Source organism: Stegodyphus dumicola, chromosome X1 (genome assembly GCF_044657685.1).
Source record: "Stegodyphus dumicola isolate Sdum_Otavi_A_Nest chromosome X1, ASM4465768v1".
Lineage (NCBI taxonomy): Eukaryota > Metazoa > Arthropoda > Arachnida > Araneae > Eresidae > Stegodyphus > Stegodyphus dumicola.
In genome coordinates this window covers 158,148,860-158,166,955 of record NC_140780.1, presented here as the reverse complement: position 1 = coordinate 158,166,955, position 18,096 = coordinate 158,148,860, and the positions used below count along the sequence as shown (strand labels likewise).

Sequence of the window (18,096 nt, the reverse complement as noted above, 5' to 3'; positions counted from 1 at the left end):
TTTAAATGTGGAATATTTTCTAATTAACATCTTTTTATTATGTTTTTTTAAAAGAGTGTGAAGGGTTTGCTTTATAACTTGTGAAAATTTCAAAGATTTTTAAGGTATATTTCTAAATGTTGAAATTTTAATAAACTACAAATAGTCCAAAAAAAAAGCGATTTTCAAAAATTTACCAAAATATCGAAAATGGCGTTAAAATTCCATAAAAATTTAAGATTTCTTTCTGCTCTATTCGATGGGGCAAACTGTAATTCTCAAAATTTTAGCTTGTTTATTAAACGAAGAGCAAGGAAAAACTCGTTTAACCATTAAATTGAAAGCAAATCTTAATCGAATTTTGACAAAATCGTTTTACCACATTATTCATTCAAAATATTAAGTGCACAAATTTGAATTCGATAATTTATTAGGAATCACGTTAAAAATTGACGACAAACTTTTGGTTATGCCACAAACAACATGGGTGAACGAAATAGAAGCTTAAAAACGAGGCTTACCAAAAGAATTTGTAAAATTAGCTTTGAGGTTTCTTAAAATTTTAAGAGAAGAAGCAGTATCGTCTATAAAGGAAAATGGATGTAAAACCTTTATTATTATATGCACATCATTTTTATAATGACATTATTAATTATATTATCAACAGACAAGAAGAATTGGTAGTATCGTTAGTACCCGACCAATGTTTTATAAGAAATAAAGCTATTCAAAAAATAAATTAACTTCTTTGAATATAGGCAGACAACCCTTGTGTACTTTTCTAAGGGAAGGTATGTCTTCGTGGAGGGATTTCCAAGGAAAATTGGCTCATATTCACGTTACAGATGGGGAAAACCAACGATGCCGCCAGCCCGTTCACCTAAGTTCAAAACCGGGTCGAACTACTAGAATGAAACAGCCTTAAACAGTCGGCAGTGATATGGCCGCAACTCCAAGAAAACAATAAGTTGAAAAGTAGTAACACTTTCTTAAAGAAAACAGCAAGAGTTTAATTGCTTGAAACTCACATGAATCTACAAAAAATGTTCTTATGAAGCAAAGTTAAAAAAGATAATGTCGATTAATCAAAAAGCAAACTAAAGAAAAATTAGACAAGGCCAATAGCACTTTTTTAAAAATTTTACTCCAAGCCACATAAAGGTATTATGTGGTACTAAGCGAGTTACGTGCAATTAAAAAAAATTGTCCTTGTTATTGCTTTAAGGGAGTGTATTTCCAAATATGTATATATATTCGAAAAATCAATGAAAACTCCGCTCCAAGACTCTAATTCAAGTGACATCGCATGCTAGGCCTTGAGGGAAGATTTCTTGTAGGAAAGAAACAACCTTGTGCTACAATATTCTTGGTGTAAAATAGTTATCATAAGATCCCATTAGTAAATTTCACAATAAAACACAGAAATTTTTGGAAATATTAACATTTTTTTTCTGAGTATTTTCAGTGTAAGCAGACATATACCAAAGTCTATTTGTGCGGACATTTAAATGGTCTTGTATTTATTTTTATTCTGATGTCTCAAATAATAGATAATGGAACGAACGTATATTTCAAGAAAGTATTAAAGGTAAAGAGATATCCAAGTTGATATCAAAAAACAACTTGACACTTTAAGTCCCTCTCTCCCCGCAACAAACGTCTGTGAGATATTTCACGACTTTTACAGATGACAAGCCACTAATTCAACTGCCTCATGATCTTTGTGTTGTTCGTAAACATTTTTCAAATCGCTATTTCTTCATTCTTTTTGGTGTTATGGAGGCCCGAAAGGGTATGAGATACAATCGTTGAGTACGGATACCGTCAGCATACGAAAACAACTTGTTCCATAAAACGTAAGGCAAACTATAATACCTATAAAACCGGATTTCCACTAATTTCGACTCTGCGCTCTCAGGTTAACGATCTATCGTTACGTGATAATAATTGTGAGATTCACAGGATGTCAGTGGTCTATTGTGCGCCTAAGGCAAGTTTTAAGTTTCATGTTTACCCGTACATTCATAGATAGCGCCAACACTATGAGGTGGCTGATAAAGCAAAGTATATCATCCTGCACAATTACTAAGCGAGGTTGCACCTGTATGAGAGATTTTGCTATTGTATTTGAGAGCTGCATTTAAGATTATAATTTAGGAGTTGTGCTAAAGAAGGATTGAATGTTAACTAGTAAAAGGAAAAAAAAATAAATCGATTTGGCCGAAGGGAAAATAATCCTTGTTAAAAAGTTAATCTTTTAAATAGAAACGAAAATGCCCCTGTTACATTATAAACATATATACGGTTTAAAATTAGGCAAAACAGAAACCTTTATTTAGCGAAGATTTAATTAAAACTCTATCGATACTGAGAACGATTGGGCAAAAGTCCTTATCCTTCAGAAGCAAAGAAATTCTGCAAAGAAGGAAACGTGAAATATGGTGCTTCTGTGAGCTCTTAACCAATTAAGGATTTTATATACTGTCTGGAATTGTGTCCTAAGGCGTTGACACTGATATGGAAATACCGTAAAAAATAACTTTTACGCTACCTAACGCGACGAAAAAATGCAGAGAATGTAAAAATGTCAATATTTTTTGCAAATTTGGAGTTTTATGGAATCGTCAGTTAAGCCGGTATAGTACCCGCACCTTCTAGGTCCATACAAGAAAGATGCAGCTTAGTGGAACTGAGCTAGTGTGTGCTGAAATGTGATGGAGAGGGAGATAAAGCTGTTCGAGGTTGATGTAATGCTTAAGAGACGTCCTTGTTCTGGATTCATTCGAACCCGGACCCTTTGGTATTGTAGTCGGCTCCCCTAACCACTCTACCATCTGGGCGACAGGGCCAGAGCTACTGTTAGAAGTATTTATTTTACAGGCAAGGCTCAGATTTTTCTTTATTGTTGCAAAATTCCCAATATTTATGGTAGTTATTTTCTTCGGTTTTCAAGTGTGTTCTGAACAGGGCACTAGAAGCTCTTTTTTTAATTTTTTTTTTTTTTTTTTTTTTTTTTTTTTTTTTTTATATTCTTGCTTTCGCTAGCTTTGAGTTAAGCGTACTCTTGAAATTTTCAGACTTTATTAGAGAGGGGAAATCTTCATCTCTAAAAATCTTACGAAAAGTAGGTTTCATATTTTCACACTACTGTGTTTTTTCTGAAGTTTCTTGTCTATTTTTCGTATTCAACGAAAGGAGCTTACATGTTCATACCTTACATTTCATCAACAATAGGTGCTTACATGTTCTTTAGAGCATAAAACTCATTTTGGGTTCTCAGAGTTTCTAGTTTACATTGATGTGTTCTTTCGCTCTCTGAGCATTTTATGCACCTCGGGGGATTAAAAGATGAGTGTTGGGATTGTCCGTATCTCAAGCATTTGATGCATTTTATTGGCTGTTTCCATGGTTTGAATTTAGTGACAGTAACTCTGAACCAAAGCACGAGTCATAAAATACTCGTTCTTCTGCTGTGGATAGGGATTCTATGATTGACAGTTTTATCAGCAAGCCATTAGCTATCTTAGTGAACTGCTCCACTTTCTTGACTGGATATATCCTACGAAGAGAGTTTCTTTCAGTTATTCCCCTGGAATGTCAAGCTAAAGTTCCGTGAAACATCTCTTGTATCTCTTTTAGCAGGCTTCATAAATGTGTAAATTGCAGTTTCTAATACAGCCAAAACGTTTGTGACTGTACAATATGTTTTCTTCTGTATCCAGATATATTTGAATGGCACCGTCTATGACTTTTGCTTTGAAGTCATCGTCAATGCGTTTTACCAGCTTTTGCCTCAAATTTGACCAAGCAACATGCATGTCGGCGTAGTAATTGGCGGTATATTTTAATTTTTGTTCGTCTCTTACTCATTACTTTCTGTTTACATTTCTGCTTCTTCATCTTCAGATGATAGAAATTCATATTGTCTGTTATCCTCAAAGTTGGAAGTTTCTATTCCATATTCTCCAAGCTTATGGGTGCAATATTCATAGTATCGGCTGTTCTGAGTTTCGGTGTAGGTATTTTTACTGCAATCTTGGTTTCGGTCTTTGATTTTCGTTTTTCTTCTTTTTCTCCTTTCGCCTTCTGAGATCCTGCGGGCCTGTTCTGTTAAGAATTCAGAACTCAGCACTCGTCTTTTTTCAAATCTTGCTTCATCGTCCGTTTCTTTTCCGTCTATGATGTTCCAGAGCTTTAGTAATTTGCGATCCTTAATATACTGTAGAGCATTTTGGCTTTCGCAAGTAGTTTCCTTCATTTCGAACTTTTCATTTAGAAGATTTTTGTATCGGAATGATGCGTTTAATCTGACCAAAAAGTGGAAAGACCAACTTCATACTGAAAATATTTCTGAAAATATTCTTTCTTTGTCTTCATTCAATAACTCATTTCATACAAACCAGGAAACAAAAGTAATCTTTCTCGACATGCTAAAAATTTGAGAAACTTGAAGTTGTTTCAAGCAGGAGAGGCTAGGTAAAATTAGGTTATGTTATTTAAACATGGTAAAGTTAAGATGGCTGTCTTCTTAAGAAGAGAAATACTTTCGTGGAGGATTTTCTGCCGAAAACTAGCTCATATTCCTGTTACGCATGAGGAAAACAACGAAAAACAACCATGCAGCCAGCCTGTTTGCCTGGAATCCAAATTGAACCAGGTCGAACTACCAGTATTCAGTGGCCTTAATTACTCTTGACTAGTAAGACAAAGCTGGAGAAAGAAAACTTTGATAGTGCTCTTGTGATAGAAATAAGTAACCTCCTTTTCTTTTTTTGTCGAGATGAGATGATTTCTCAGATAAGCGCCTGAGAGGTGCAGGAATTCCTGTTTCTTTACCTATTTCCTTTTTAATATAATTTTTCCAGATTAACTGAATGCTTACATTACAAAGACAAATAGCATTAGTTACTACGGGAATTTGCTTCCCAAAATATGTAATTCTTTAGCTATTGGACGCCATTTATATATTCTAACAAGCATCAGTTTTTGATTTTGTGGGGTTTATGCTAGTACGGCAGTTTGAGTACCAATTCTCAACTTTACTAATGCGATCCTAAATTCGGACTATTGCGTAATCTGGATTAAGGGATTTTAAGAATACCGCACTATCACCTGCGTAACATCAGTTATTATGTGTGGGTCGTCGAAAAAGATAGGTAAATCTTTATCATAAATAAGACGAAGAAGGGGACCTAAGATTAATCCCTGGAGAACCCCAGCCTTAATATTTGCAAGTGGAAAAAAGTGTGTTTCATTAACTGTGAAACACCCTATTACCGAGATGGGAGTAAACGAGAATATTTTCCCTGCTTAAATTCCTAATTAATTTGCAAAGAAGACACTTATGTCGGACAAAGTCAAAAGTAAACAAAACTTTTTAGTAAATACCTTCCCCACTGATAAACCTGCTTTGCAAGCAGTATGACCGTCGATACTGTAAACTCGTATAATGCAAATTCATACTGTGGGTAAAAAAGTATTGGCAATTGCCTGTAATTGATCATATTAGCTAACAAAGGAAATGCTTGACAATTTTAGGTGGACGTAATGAATACTGGAGGTAATAAATACACAAATACCCCCTTGATGAAACTTTAATTTTAATTTTCCTTTTACACAAAATATACAACAAAAACGTGAATTTGCATGTCAAAAAATATTGGCAAGATCATACAGCAAATCGCGGGAACAAAATTTAATACTTTGTTTTCATATCGTTTGCATTTATAACAGCTTGTAATCTATTTCTCATAGAGAAAAACAAAGTCTTTGTTGCCCTACTGGGAATTTTGTATCATTATTACAGGAGTACATGCTTAAGTTCATTTTGACACGAAATTTTGTTTACTGACTTCTGGGTCCAATTTTGTGCGATAAACTTTTAGTTGCATTTATGTCAGGCGACTGAGGCGGAGTCTTTAACTGACGAGAAGATTTATTGAGTAACCACTTCCGGGTGAGGTTCGCTATATGCATAGGATTATTGTCCTGTTGAAACACGAATGATGTTCCTAAGCCAAGTTTTGGGAAAATATATTTCAAATAATGGCGCAATATGTCAATGCACATACATGCTGTCATAATACTATCAATGGAGCACAGGTTACCAACTCCGTTTGGGATGCCATACAGCCGCAAACTACGACGCTCATATGATTCATAGTCGGTATTAAATGCTGCGTTTGCAAATGTTGTTTTGTGTTAAATGGTGTTTGGCCTTTTTCCACACATAATTTCGGGAATCACTTCCGAATATGTTAAACTTCGATTCGTCGGAGACAATTACTGTGTTCTAAAACTCGTCTGATAAATTAACATGAGATTTTGCAAAATCTAATCTTTTTCTCATCTTTATTTCTAAAATGAAAGTTTTCTTTTCCCTCGCTGCCCTTCCATAATAACTTCCTTCATATAAAACATTGTGTATATTTGTACACCAAAAGTTTCATGCAAAGTATTAGAAACATCTTTGGCTAACTCGGGTGCACTTACTTATAGTGTTTTTCTTACCCTCTTTGATAATGCAACGTTCTTCCCTTGCAGAAAATATTCGAGACCGTCCACTTCCAATCTTAGTTTTCCTCGATCTTCGACTGGGCCTGACATGTGATGAAGTCCGAAGATGAGAATTCTCCATACGAGGTAGAATTGAAGAGGTGATTAAAAGTTTGATGATACTTTGATGTTTTGTTGGTTATTCTGGCATGCAGCGGGAGATGCACTATTTCTGCTATTTCCAGATTCCTGAATGAGTTCCCTTAGTGTACTAACGTATGTAAAAGTCCAAAAATGAAGCTGAGTTGCCAGTTGAGGTAACCTTGTGAAAGAAAACGAGAAGTGAAGCCCTAAGTTTCGGTAAAAGTTTAGAAGTAACACTGCATACTTTATACTAACAGGATTTCTTATCAATCTAAACACGTGACTTCAAAGTAACAGAATCTGCAGAGCAGTTAGAATTTTACCAATACTTTTTTGATATGCAAATTTGCGTTTTTGTTGATTAAAATGAAAGTTTCATTTGATTTGTGTGTTTATTAACCCATGTGTTCGTTATGCCCAGCTAAAATTGTCAAGCGCTTCTTCTATTAGCTAATATGATCAATTATAGGTAATTGCCAGTACTTTTTTTACCCACTGTAGTTTATTCACAAGTTAATTTTGTATTAGTATGAGAGATTAGAAATTAATTCACTTCTAATAGAAAAAGTGTATTCTTGCCCTGATTTTGGTTAGTATATGTTTATTGTGCGTTGCCCAGAGAAATTAGTGCATGGATGTGTACTAGCCTACGAGTTAAGAATAATATAGCGCATCAAATCAAATCAGTTTGTGTGCGGAAAATTCGACCCCAAGTAGTCGCTATATAAGTGGTTAAGTGACTGCGTAAAACATGGAAGGTTTTCTGTTTGAAGGAAGGGATGATTTGGGCAGAATTTTCCAAGTAACGCTAGCTGCTATTCAAGTTGCACACAAATAAAAGCACAGAAACTCCATATAGTCAACTTTTAGCCAAGAATGAATGATTTGATTTGAGTTGTCAGTTTTACTATTGGCAAAAGATTTTGCATCATTAAAAACCATACCTGTCTTCCTTGTTCTCATATTCTTTTCCCCTTTCAGAAACGATAGCTGTCTCTGTTCTTTCAAAGGTAGTCTGTATGTTATTATCAATGTTTGGGAAGTGTTACAAGCTCCTCATGCTTTAGCCTCATAGGTACTTCTTTGTTTTCGCAGCCCCAGAGATTGAATCTCCAATCAATACAGATATCTTGCCAAAATCTGGCTGCGTGGTCTTATACCTCGCCACGTAATTGTATATTAACACCGTATTGCATTTTTGCTCTTACAGCGTGGTCTTTTACTATCCATTTTTGATGAGGTTTTCGAATTCATGTTGTTTATTTAAAAATATATTCATTTCTTTTTGCGAATATAACATTAACAATCTTTAACTTACCAAGTAATGAGGTGGATGCCATATCATTTTTTCAAAAAAGAAGTCTTTTGCCTGACAAACGAGTCATCCTTGCGCAGGAGCGATGCTAATTTTCTCTGGTATCGTTCCAATTTCAGTATATGTACTGCTGAGCGAAATTGGCTACAATATAAAACTTTATGTTAACGACGGAACCATTTGGAGATGTAGTGTTAAAAATGGAAAAAGAAGAGGGGTCTCCGTGTTGGAAATTAGTTGCCAGAATAGCATTCGTCACTGTTATTATATTTATGTATTCTTGGGCAGAGGAGTTGACGTCCATGAAATGGTGTAACAAACAGTTTTAATATGTGTGAGAGTGTTATAGTTGACTGGAACAATTACATGCGATAAAGTGATAATAATAAGGATACGGATAAGGATTCTTAAAAATATTCTTAGGAAATGACATGTGAGTATTATTGTTATTATTATGTATTGTGTTTATTTTTACATTCTCGCCTCACGAGCTTGGTGATATTATAGCCAAGATCTTGGCGCAAATTTAAAATCACTAAACATGATTGGAAGCTGCTATAGCAAAGAAGTACCTGGAAAACTTAGACTTACTATCTAAACTTTGTCAAGTTTCTCTTTAATAGCATTTCTACTACGCGTTTTTATTGTATTGATAACGAGTTCAGTGCCACCATAAAACTCAAAAGACAGAAGCAATATTTAATTAAAGAAAAATTGATTTTTAGATTTCATTATTTCATGGTATAAATTCATAATGCTCTGTTCCATTCGTTTATAGTGGCCACATTTAAATGAATGTTCCATTCCTTGATCTGATGGCTTCAGTAACGAAAGAGGCATTTGATGGAAAAGGTTTCAGACTGAACACCCGACAGCTTCTCACTACAGGATTTTGCGGAGCAATTGTTTAAATAAAGCAAATTTTGCTGCCTTGTGATTTTAAATTTTTGTGCTAAGCAAACTTTTAGTATTTTGTTTCTTGAAACATCAAGGTGATTTATATTTGGGTATCGCGAAGGATTTTATACTTTCATGATGCTCACAGAGCTGGTAGCTTACAAAATATCATCTAAATTTTACTTATATTTAACTACTAATAGGTAGCGTTTGACTTAACAAAAGTTGTCAAAATAAGACAATTAAAGATGTCCCATATCTTTGTCGGATTTTGTTCCCATTTGTTTTGTATGGCGCAATCATTTTAAAAAGTTATTACCATTCAGGGCTTGCAATAAAATTCAAACTTGATAAACTTATAGTATCGAACTATCGTAACAAGTCATATGTACGATAAACTATCGTAATAAGTCATACGTACGATAAACTATCTTATCAAACTCGATAAACTTAAGGTAGGACTTTTTCTGCACAATCATGAGCTAATGCATGAATTCGCTTGATACTGTTATCAGTATCTGAATAAAAACATAATTTTCTTTTGATTCTTTCAAAGCAGCGCTTGGCAATTTATATCATTTGGCAACCATATTTAGCAAAGTCTTTGTACTCTCTGCAGAATCCTAGTAAGAAAATGGTGTCGCATTGTTACTTGTGCTTATAAATTAGTTTCTAGCTTAATTATCGCATCATTATTCTTAAGATTTACTGAATGGTACTTTTAAGTTTAATTTTATCCGGTTTCCCTTGGTTCGTCATAATACTCTCTCAAATCAGAAGTTTATGCAAATGAAATGATAAGCGGGATGTTTAAAAGTAGGATGTTAGTCTTATGCAATGAGCCAGGTGCAGCTGTTATCGAGTTGAGGCCGGCTTGCTTGTGAAAGTCGCCTGCAGTAATTGTTAAGGAAATACCGAGAGGAGTTGACTGTGTTCGGTAAATCGTTTCAGTGGTAATGTATTTCGAATATGGTAAAGCACGCAAGGGATATCTGCCTGAGAAGAGAGATAGCTTCCGTGCGGACTTCCTAAGGGAAACTACCTCGTATTCAAGTTTCTCATTGGAAAAATCATGAAAATTAACCATGCAATCAGCTCGTTCGTCTGAGATCAAACTGCCAGGTTTAGCGGTCTTAGCCACTCGGTCATTAGTATAACTTAATGGTTTAAGAAGTTAGGTGTATTTTTTTCGATTGGCCGAGTGATATGATCGTTGAACACTGGTAGTTCGACACCCGTTTCAAATCCCGGTAAATGAACTAGCCGCATAGGTTTTCCCGGTGGTTTTCTTACATGTGACGCCAATACGAGCCAGTTTCCTAAAAAAGTACTCCATGAAGGCATCACTTACCTTAGGCGTCGTATGTCTTATCATAATCGAAATAACCTGCATCCGTTTTGAACAGAGAGGTTTGTAGAGTTGAGTCTACATTACTATTGTAAGTATCGGAATGCTTGCATCACGGCAAGATACCTGTCTTGCACGATGGAGGCTCGATTTAGTTTATGTTACCATTTTAAGTTTTGAGAAACTACCAAGACAGGTCATATTCTTCTGTTAAAACTTTGACATTTGAATTGGACACTTTTATGAAGATAGCTAAGAAGTACTAAATAAAATATTAGATTAATTTCTGTGGATAGCCATTAGGTGTTTAAAGGCAAGTTTGAAATTATATCTCACCACAGGAATTCTACGGTTAAAGCAAGATTTTTATAACTTTAATTCTATACATACTTTTAATGCGTAACTTACAATTCTAGATAAACTAGTAATTACTGCTAAACACTAAAAGACTAGTAAGCGTTACATTTAATACGAATTAAATTGGTTACGTTACACAAATTAAAGCAATTGATTATAAGTTGTCATTTAAGACATTATATAACTGTAAAGTTTTAAGTCTGTTAACCGAAAAAAAATGTTAATGATAAAATAGTTTATTCCAAGTAAATAGCACGCAAGATCTCAACACTCATCTACATTATTTTTAACTCAAGTAATAGCCTAAATTTTAACAAAATCTTCCCTCAAGTTTTGAAGATTTAAATTGCAATAATAATAATTTAATGAGTCAAATTTTGCATCAAATCTTTGAGTCAAGTTTAACAAAAACAACACACTTAAGCCATCGCTTTTATTAGATAGCGAGGTACAGAAGTTAAACATTTCCTCGAGAACACACATATTATTAACGCTTTTAACGGATTTTTTTTGTCTGGAGGAAGGGAGAGGTGTTAAGATAATTACTGTAAGATTAACGAAAAAAGAAGACAACATAAAACTTTTTTTATCAGATATTTCTAAATATTTCAGTTTTCATATCCATTTTTAACTAAATTAAATGATACAATTTTAAATAATCAAAGTAGATGGAAATTCTTTAGGAAAAAAAGACCTAAAAATATAAAATGGCTCATTTAAAGCCTTATTATATTTAAAGCCTTAAGACGTGAAAATATCGCTTAAGGCAGCCTGAAAACTCTTCAACTCTCACATACCAGCGTGTTTTCCCATATGTAAACGCGCAATCGAAATTGCAAAAAAAAAAGGGAGAATTAAGTATAAAAAATGGCTTTACTGAAAACTGTTAAGGACCGAAAACTTGAAAATATGTCTTAAAGCAGCTAGAAAGTATTAATTATATTTCAACATGTTTTCACATCTAATAATAACGGAATTAAAAAATAAAACCTTGAAGAATCAATACCAATCTAAATACTTAAAAAAAGGAAAACTAAAAATAATAAATGGCTTCTTTAAAAGTTTTGATGGGAAGTAAGATGTGAAAATATCTCTTTAACATTAATTATAATACAGTACCCGCCTCCGCAAAGATATTATAACTCTTTGCAGAATTCCTGGTAAGAATCCTTTCTTATTTTTATTTTGAACAACCGGAACTACCTTTTTGTGGTGGAACGATTCTTCTCAACGTTCCTAATTTGGTGACTGGAATTCCTACTGCTCTTCTGCACTTTGTATTGTGCGATATCTGCGATTTTCTGGACATCGCGAAGAATGCGGTTTTCCGGTTTGTAAAATCTAGCGACACTAATTTTTTCTCCAATGAGTGTTGAGCCGACTGGTTGAGCTTGCTAGGCTATGGAAATGAGACTACGAAAAATTCTTTTGAAGACCGAAAGGAGTAAAAACCGGTTCTGCGTTTTTTGAGGCTTTAATAGTCTGTATCTTTTTTAATGTAGTGTTGCATTTCGCCTTGTTTTGTTACGTCAGTTACTAAATGAGGTAATCAAAGCTGATGCACCTACGGGTAGCTCTAAATCGACTCATAATGATTTATGTGGAGAAGCAGAAATTTTCTTCAGAGATTCCTGCTTTGATTGAGCCGATCAGTAATAGCAAATTATGAACAACCCTAATCTTAATTTCGTTTTTTTGGGGGGAGAGGAGAGGTACAATACATTATTAGTATCAACTTTCTGTTTTTTTTTTAGGAAAAGGAAGCGGTTTTGGTTTAGATGTTTTAGTGTTACCAAAAGTATCAATTGTTTCTTTAGTTGTGAGTATTTCTTGTGCATTTGAAAGAAACTGATTGATTTACTTTTCCACGGCAATGGGGGAGAAAAATTCTCTTTTACCCTTTTACCTTTTTTGGTATGAAAATTCTCTTTTACCTTTACTAACTCAACTTTCATTTTGTTACTTTCGATGAGACTTAATATAATTATTCTCATTGCCTTTTGAGCATTACTAAATGCTGTTTTTAATATTAGATTTTGACATTCTAGCACGTAAACTTAAATGTAGCAGTTTTAGTTGGCTTCCAGTATTATAAAAAAAAATGTTAATGAACGATTTTTTACAGCAGCACAAAATAATTTTTAATGTTGTCCATTTCACTGTATTTGCATTTTATTACTTTACAAAAAGTTCTGACCCATTTCATTTGTTGAATTTTTATGCATTAAAAATAAATTCTGAACATAGACATAGAATACCACGAGCATGTCAACATAGAATAACACGAGCTTTAAATAAACTATCACTTCCAGTTGAACGATTGTAAAAAAAATCTAATTTGTTTATAAACTTTATGGTTCAGTATTAATTATAGACAGTACTCATTTTCTATTCTCCCAGGAGAATAATAACTATATGTGCTTTTGTGCACATCAGTTCTCATGCTTTGATGCGAAATTATCGCATCGTTCTAAGTATATCCTCTTGTCATACAGTGTTTGGATTCACAAATGTATGACTTTTTATATCCACTATATTATTTATTTAAAAATAATGCATAGCGATTACATTTGATTACATCCTTTTACTTGCAAAGTGGTTCGGCTGAAAAGTGAAATGAATACAAATTGAGGCTGACATATTTAATTGTTTCATAACGAAAGCTCGCCTTCATAATAAGCTTATTCTCGTCGCATTTAACATAATTCCAAGAATAAGTTTAATAATTATAAATGTAACATATTGTTCTAAATTTCATACCTATTTTAAATAAGTTCTTTCATCACTTCCAGTTTATGAATTTTAGCCAAAAACTAACATAATATCCTCACTGATGTAAAAGAAGTCTTAAATATTAAAATTTAAAAGTTTTGGATTATATTTTAATACATTTTTTCATTAAGAACTGTTATGGGCTTCCAGCAAAGAGTACCATTTCCGATTGTCATTGAAGGACTTATGACTTTTCTGTAAAGTACAAGTGCCGGTTGTCTAATTTTACCCCAAATCTAATCAACTCGTTATATAAATGTAGAAAACTTAAATACAGAAAACGGAAATTTTCGGAGTTTGCTAAGAGAGTTATCGTAGTCGAAAAAATCGTCACATAACACATAAGCATCTTTGTAAAAATAGCGAAAACATGTTGTGGGGACTCTAATTTGAGTTTATTCACTGAAAATTCACTATCATATTTTTGGACGGAAAACATTTCCTCCCTTTTTCATTATGCATGTCGGTTGTCGAAAGGTAAAAATTACATTTAGTCTGTATATATTAGTAAATTTAATATCATGATAATTTTTGAAAAAAATTTTGAATTTAGCTCTCGCGCACTCCATTTCTGAATATGCATATGTTGCGGTGCTTTGAACATTCTACTTGAAAAGCACTATTTGACATAGCTTATTTCAAAAATAATATTGAAAGTGCTTTTTGATATGCTGTCAGATGCTGTTTGATGTATTATCAATATTGCGTCCTTTTATCTTCTGAAGTATTTCTCTTTTAAATGAATACGTTAACTTAGGTATGACAATAAAAAGTACAATTTTGCGTTTTTGGAAAATAAGAGTTAAAACTAGAAAAAGTAAATTAATAAAGCTGTTTTAGTAACTTTATTTTTACAAATCTTAAATCTTTTAAGTCATTAGCTTTTTTTTAAAAAAAAAAAAAAAGCAGGAGATGCGAAAAATGTGCAATGTCCTCGCTGGGACTCGAATCTGCACCTTTCGAATACGCGTCGAGTGTACTACCGTTACACAACAAAGGCATGCTGAAAGGCGAGAGAAAATACCTTATAATCTGAAAGAACAAACTCATGCAATATATTGTGATATCAGCTATTTACCAATTTACACGTGTAAAATTTAAGTTTTTGGAAATTTTCCTTCTCGAAAGTATGTTTGTTTTGGATATTCTTAGTATGGATTCTTGTTTTGGATATTCCTACTTGATAGAAAGATTAACTACAATGCTATTGATGTTCTTAAATATAATGCATTCATCTTAAATGCATTTAAATGTTACGTTGTATACCATGTTCCACTATTTAATAGTTAAAAAATGTAAGTCTGACTTTAATGATATGATACTTATTGTTTGATAAATTCAATATCTTTTGTTAATTTTAAGTGGCTGAATAACTTAAGTGGCTGAATAATTTTAAGTGGTGCTGGTACTTTAAATGTTTATGTAAATTACATCATGGATCCTGAGATATGTTTTCATTTTTATAAAAACTATCTGCATGGTATAAAGTTGTAGAGACATTAGGTATTTTTGGAAGCAGGCAAGATGAAAAATTAACAATCGCCTTCGAACCACGGACCTCTGGAATACCGGCCCAGTGTGCAGAACCACTACACCACGAAGGCACGCTAGGAAGGCGATAGTTATACCTTATAAAGTGTTAAATTTGCACGGTATAAACTGTAAATCTTGTTATTTTATGCCTTCGTTTCTGCGTTTGTGATCTTTTAGTTAACTAAAGATTCAAGACTTAAGCAGTCGTTCATTTGAACTATTATAAAATGGATTAAATACGCAGGCTGACCATACTTTCTTATTTCAAAATTATCTCAAACAAGAACCACTGGTTAGAATCGCTTGAAATTTTGTATGATTACTCATGACGTAATCGAATTTTGTTTGGTTTCAAAATTTTCTTAAAGGAAGTATACTAAAAACTCTAAAACATTTTTAAAAATAATATATTCGAAAAAGTGTTGTCTGTTCAACATTTTTTTCTCAGTTAGATCTTGGAATTTAAAAAAGACACTAAGTAATGTTAACTAAAGTATTATTTTTTATTGTAACAATAATAAAAATAACATGCTAATGCAATTATTTTATCTACGTAAGATTTTAAAAGGGAATTTAGCGTTTAACTTCGGTATATGTTCCCGAAATATGTTTTATACATAGCAGATGCCATTTCTTCATAATCTTTTTTATATCGATGAGCAATTTTTGTATTCTTCTAACGAAAATTACATATTTGCCTTTTAATAATATTTTGCTAAGAATTAATAATGAAAGAAAAAAATCATCAATCCTAGTTTCACGTATTAATAGTAATTCAATTAAGGATATTCTGACATTCAAACAAAATGGGAAAGCGTAACTAATGTTTTAATGTATTTCTTATTCTTATTTAAAGTCCCATGACTTTGGATACATCATAAAATCAAACAAAATCAACAAATTGGCTTATAAAAGTGCAGTTTACTTACGAACGCTCATCAAAGAAGATGATTTTAGGCATAAGAATATATTTTAGTTCAAAGTTTCACCGATAGACGGAGCTGTCAGTATCACGCTCTAAGAATAGACCAATATATACTAAAATTTAGGGAGAGTAGCTATCGGGAATTCGGAATAATTTCCGATATGCCGATGGCTTTTAAGTTCGCCTTGTCACCTCATATCAATGGTTTAGAAAAATGAAAGATTAATCGTAATTGTAAAATTCATCCAACAAAAAGCAATAAAATCATTAAAAGAAAAAAGATTTAATGACACTAAACGTGAAAATAAAATAAAATAAAATAAAGAAACAAATAGAAAAATTTGAAAAATAAGTTATTGGTAAACTAGTCGCAAATTCATAACTAATGATTGAACTATGATCTTTACTCCTTAGCATAAAAGTGGCGGATTTTCGTGACTCGTTACCTCGACGATTTCATATAATCACCTGTATACAAGTCAATGACTCTGCACTTCGATTTTCACATAGACATCTCGGCATCTTGATGAAGGCTGCATTCTCCATGGTATAAACTGAACCTGAATAAGACAGCCAACGTGTCATGGCGAACAATAACCAGCTTGCAAAAGGTGCTGGTACTTTATGCAAGCAGTGCGGCACCGGTCGGACTAGCCTCATCCGACTCTGAATGAGAACATACACTGGTGTGCAAAAATTAAGGACGAAGTCGAAAAATTAGCATATCAGCTGAACGAAGAGGCAGAGCGGACAGAAAGACCAATCAGGAGATTAAGTAAGGTGATGTACGGTAGCACATGCGCAGATATGCAGGTAGACGTAATGGGGGAGTGTCTGAGTAGTATAAAGCATGTTGTCGGTGTAAGATCAATATTTCTGGCAAAGAGATTGCACGCCGTATAGCAGTTAAAATCACACCGAGTTGCTGCCTCAGCGAGAAATGGCGAATAATCAATCTGTTAGACGACATCTGGATGCTTTTACCCGAGGTCGAATCATTGGGAAGTTGGAGGAAGGCCGCAGTGTGACACGTGTGGCTGCAGAGTTCGGAATTGCTCACAGCATCGTTTCACGCCTTTGGAGATAATTTCAAACTACAGGAACAGCTATCCGGGGGTTTAGTAGTGGTCGTCCACGAGGAACCACACCCGCAGATGACCGGTACATTGCCTTACAGGCCAGAAGAAACAGGCGGCAGACAGCGCGAGAAATCGCTAGACACACGACACAGGCGACTGGACGACCGATATCGTGTTTTACCGTGGCCAGAACACTGCACGGTGGTGGTCTGTTTGCACGACGCCCTGTACGGTGTGTACCTCTAACGCCTGCCCATCGGAGAAGGCGTTCTCTGTGGTGCCGGGAACACCGGAATTGGAGAGACAATGAATGGGGACGAGTACTCTTTACAGATGAGAGCAGATTCAGTCTGAGTAGCGATTCTCATCGCATACTCATCTGGAGAGAGCGCGGAAGCCGCAATCATCCCTCGAACATCATTGAAAGGGACAGGTATGGAGGTGGCGTGTTCTCGTTTGGGGAGGCATAATGCTTGGTAGTCGTACGGACCTTCACATCTTCGACGCAGGTTCAGTCAACGGGACCCGTTATTGTAATGAGATTCTTCTTCCATATGTGCGTCTTTTTAGAGGCGCTATGGGTCCACAGTTCCTTTTCATGGACGACAATGCACCATATCATCGCACAGTAGCTGCAGAACAGCTCTTACAGAGTGAGGATATTGAACTTATGGATTGGCCGGCACGATCTCCGGATCTCAATCCCATCGAGTATGTATGGGATTTTCTAGGCAGACGCTTGGCAGCTCGTACCTTACCACCAGTAACGATTCCGGAGCTTCGATTGGCGCTGCAAGACGAATGGGCAGCAATGCCTAAACAACTCATTAACACCCTCATTCTCAGCATGGGCAGACGCTGTGAAACCTGCCTAGCAGTCAGGGGAGATCATATCCCCTATTAAAGACCGGATGTTTCTTGCTGGACACCCATCACAGAGATGTTTCGGCCTTCAGTCGCATTGCGCTTCATGCTACTTTTTCAATAAAGCTTCTTTTTATCCCTCTGATTTCTCTTTTAGTAAGTGTTGCTTACATTACTCTTGTCCTTACGTATTGGGGATCTTACGGTATTAAATGTGTTGATTTGGAAAGCTTTTGTACAAAGTTATATTGAAAAAACCGTCTCGTCCTTAATTTTTGCACACCAGTGTATGACAATGCTATTAATATTGTAGCAATCTATTGCAAGCGCTCAGTTACATATCTTCTTTTAAAGGATTTAAATTGCCACAGTTTTTAGATTAAGTGTA

General features: G+C 34.4%; 1 protein-coding gene and 1 pseudogene across 1 annotated transcript in view; both read right to left on the bottom strand.

Moving 5' to 3' along the window:
- LOC118186201 (photoreceptor-specific nuclear receptor-like) overlaps nucleotides 1-18,096 on the bottom strand; it is a 164,485-nt gene that overhangs the window by 24,495 nt on the left and 121,894 nt on the right. The gene's annotated exons all lie outside the window — the stretch shown is intronic.
- On the bottom strand, nucleotides 7,969-8,081 carry LOC118186202 (U6 spliceosomal RNA; annotated as a pseudogene).